Source organism: Mastomys coucha, unplaced genomic scaffold (genome assembly GCF_008632895.1).
Source record: "Mastomys coucha isolate ucsf_1 unplaced genomic scaffold, UCSF_Mcou_1 pScaffold20, whole genome shotgun sequence".
Lineage (NCBI taxonomy): Eukaryota > Metazoa > Chordata > Mammalia > Rodentia > Muridae > Mastomys > Mastomys coucha.
Genome location: NW_022196903.1, coordinates 127,003,843 through 127,007,644, shown reverse-complemented (window position 1 = coordinate 127,007,644; position 3,802 = coordinate 127,003,843). Strand labels below are relative to the sequence as shown.

At 34.8% G+C, this 3,802-nt stretch overlaps 1 long non-coding RNA gene across 1 annotated transcript in view; it reads left to right on the top strand.

Annotated features, from left to right (window-relative positions):
* LOC116098386 overlaps positions 1-602 on the top strand; it is a 46,421-nt gene extending 45,819 nt beyond the window's left edge. Inside the window, exon 3 of the long non-coding RNA XR_004121823.1 lies at positions 574-602. This is a non-coding gene — a long non-coding RNA (uncharacterized LOC116098386). The remainder of the gene's footprint in view (positions 1-573) is intronic.
* The last annotated feature ends 3,200 nt before the right edge of the window (positions 603-3,802 follow it).

Below are 3,802 nucleotides of genomic sequence, written 5' to 3'. Positions count from 1 at the left end.
CAGCATGTGTATAGTAGAGGATTGCAAATTCAATCATCAATAGGAGGAGAGGCGCTCGGCCCTGTGAAAGTTCTGTGCCCCACTGTAGGGGAATGCCAGGGCCAGAAAGTGGGAGAGGGCAGGGTAGCAGGCATGGGGAAGTGGGAGACAACAAGGGTTTGTTTTTGTTGTTTTTGTTTGTTTCTTTGTTTTTTGGAGGGGAAACTGGGAATGGAGAAATTTACATGTAAATAAAGAAAATATCTAAAAGAAAAAAAAATCCATGTCATGTGGCTATTACCTAGTTCAGATCCATGAATCTGACCTCTCTAGAATCTTCAACCTGAATTTAATACATCACCGAAGAAAGGTAGTCAAAGTTCTTGTATCTATACAGAAGCCAGTTTTTCTTTAATATGAATAATGAAGACAGCAGCTCCTATGTGGGGACAGAGACTGTTATCATTGAGACTTGGTGGGGATGGGTTGGGTATAGATAGAAAGGACAAATTTGGGAGTGGAATATTTCACAATCAGATCTCTTTCTCTATAACCTCAAGGTTTTAAATACCAATAAAATCATTTTTTTATCAGATGTATTCCAGATCCTAACTTCCTGCAGATGATGTCATCAGCATGACAATATTCCTCTCTGGAGATTCTCAGATCTTCTGAGGCTTTTAGGTCATTAGTCCTTCACTGCTGTTTATTGATCTCTTCTCATCTCACAGAGGACCACTTCTCAGCTGCCTTCCTGCTTTTCCTAAAGGTGTGTCCTCCAAACATAGGGCTTGGTGCTTTTATTCAGTACAAAGTTCATTTTGCTAATTTTTTTTTCAGTGAGAATCCAGATAAATGACTCTCATGAGTTTGATAGGCATTAATGTTTAGAGGAAGAATTTCACAGTCATCTCACAATAAAACAAAATTTCCACTATTATCAAGTGTCTTTAGCATTATGACTCTAAAAATATTTCAGAAGGAGAAATTTTAAAAATATTTATCTTAATTTTTACTAAATTAGAATCATGGTGTTTCAGCATTTAATTTAATTTTATATTTAGTACAATATTTTAAACATTTTAGAAATGTATGCATTATATAATAATTATAGTTATGATGATACAGATAGAAAGAAGTTCCAGTAAAATCTTATTTGGTCCCTTGAAATCATTTGAATCATGATAAAAGCCAGGGTATCAATCAAAAATGTAAAGAAGTTGAAAGCTTGAAAATTATACTTACAGAAACATTGAAACATTGTCTCTAAAATGGGTAAAGGCACTGCCCCTCTCTTGGTACTCACTTCATATTCTGGTTTACAGATGACGTATATTAGAATTTTCTTTGGTACCATCTCATTTTTCTGGGAAGATGGTATTTCCCCATGGGAAACCTATGATATTTTCAATCTATAATAAAGGTACAGTTCTAAGACTAAGACAAGAGCCCCATGGTGAAAACAATCCTCCCTTGCAGTAAACAAACCTTTCTTTTCTAATAACTTGTTCTGTATGGTGTAAAGAATGATCTATAACAGACATATTTTAAGTTTTGGATATGTGAATTTATTAAACAAACCAAAGTAAAAGAACAAATAAGAAAATATAAATAGACAATAAATAGCACAAGAGGACCATTCCAATACTGAAAATATCCACCAGAAATTAACAAGTAGAGACCCTTTAAGGCAATTTAAGGCAATCAAATGGGGTTTCCATTAGATAGTTTTAGGTGATATAGAATGTTCACTCTGCTGAGGCATCTAAGAAAAGAAAGGATAAAAACAAACAAGATTGTGGAACACAGTGCTCACAGCTTCCAGCTGAAAACTGACTGGGGAAAGTAAAATAGTCAGCCTGAAATCCCAGCTGAGATTTCTCCTCAGGCATGAGATTCCTATGGCTGAAATTACAGTCACACTATTCCTTTTTGGCATCCTGAAATAAATAATAATAACATCTGTTGAAATGGCTGCCTTTTGCTCTTCTCAAGGGCACATTGTTGTGCTGTTTGACCTTCCTTATTTCTGAGTTAAATGGTCAACCCATCCCCAGATAAAAAGACTTTGGAGATCATTTTAAAATAAACATGCATTGGACAAAAAAGAAGGAAGCTTTGCTCCCATAGCCATATTCCCCGTGAGCTCTAACAGAACATATCAATTTGCCAATGTAATTCTTATTACATAACCCATTAAACACTACCATCTTTACCTACTTGACACAGCCACACCCCTAGGTGTTTGCATTCCTGTTTCTACTCTTACTTGTGCTCATTTTTGCCACCTGAGAGAACAGCTAGAGTGTTTGGTGCATCTCTCAACTTTTAGGAATTGACTCAAATTTTCTTATTCTATGCTTTTATTCCTTCTTTTTACATCCTTGATGTAAAAAATGTAAAATTGTGAGACCTTTTTGGTAAATATTCAATTTTTTAGAAGTTAATTGTTTAAGGAGTCTGACGATGGTATTGAACCTTTGTAGTGAAATTCCACATGTGTTTGTTTTTTATCTCTAAAACAAATAATATGTATTTTCCTTTTACTTTTGGCAGTTTAATCCTAAATTTGCCTCTTGGTCCCTTCATTAACTCTAGTTATTTATCAATGATCGTATCATGGTGCTCATTTAAAAAAATTAACCAATGCGTTTTATTTGACTTTTTTTCTGTGAGTATTGGTAACTGAATATATATTTGAGGAAGGTGTGAGAAGCTAGGGATCATCATTTGTTAGTCACTTGGTATTAATGAAGAAATAAAAAGGGCAAGGGGAAGGTAGAGAATGGTGAGAATTCTTGTTGAGTATATGAACTCACCCCTGTTCAGTTCTGTTTCATAAACACAACAGAAATGTTAGTTAGTACCATTCTACATGAATGGTTAAAAAGTTCTAAGTTTGCTGAATTTTACATTAATTTTAAGGCCTTTATATGGTAACGTATTTCAGAAAATGTCAGAACAACTGAAACAGGATCATTCGTGGATGCATAAAGAAATTTGAGATCATTTGTAACCTTTTGAATGTGAAACAAAAAGATTGTGATTCAAGTAGATGCGTATTTTGTGGATGTTTGTGCATGTGCCTCAAATGTAAAAATAATATACATGAACAGTTATCTCCTCGGTGGTAAGGCTTAGATGAATTGTAATGTCTGTGGCATTATCAGAGAAGTCCAAGTGTCTGCTTTCAAAGCTTCAGCAAAGCACTAGCTCTGTCACCCTTACATTCAGAAAGCTCCTGACACGAGTGTAGGTTCTGATTGCCCTCTATGTGTTAGAATATATGCAGTTACCTGTGCATAACTACAAGTAGTCAGATTAATATATACTGTGACAAAATCATGGAGGTAATACAAATAATAGGTATTTATTTTCATCTTAGAATATGAAGACCTAGTATTTCCTTTAAGATTCACTCAAAAACACTCCACACCACTTGTTCTACAGAGTGTATTCTGGATAGAGCTTGGTTGAACTGAATGGGGAAAATATCCCTCTCACAGAAAAAGAGTTGTACTATGAGCCTAATGTTGTCAAAGCTTGATATTTTCTACTTGTTAGCACACAGAGCATTTATAAAATTGAGTATGTTTTGAGGATTCAAGACTCATATAAAACTCTTTAAATTTTCTGCAGTGACCTCCTGAATCATAACTTGCTTTACAGACAATGGACGGAATCATACAGAGCATGCTTACATTCATTATAATTGTAGAAGTAATAATAGGATGGATTGGAAATGGATTCATAGCTCTGGTGAACTGCAAGCACTGCTTCAAGAGAAGAAAGATCTCTGCAGTGGATCAAATACTCACAGCCT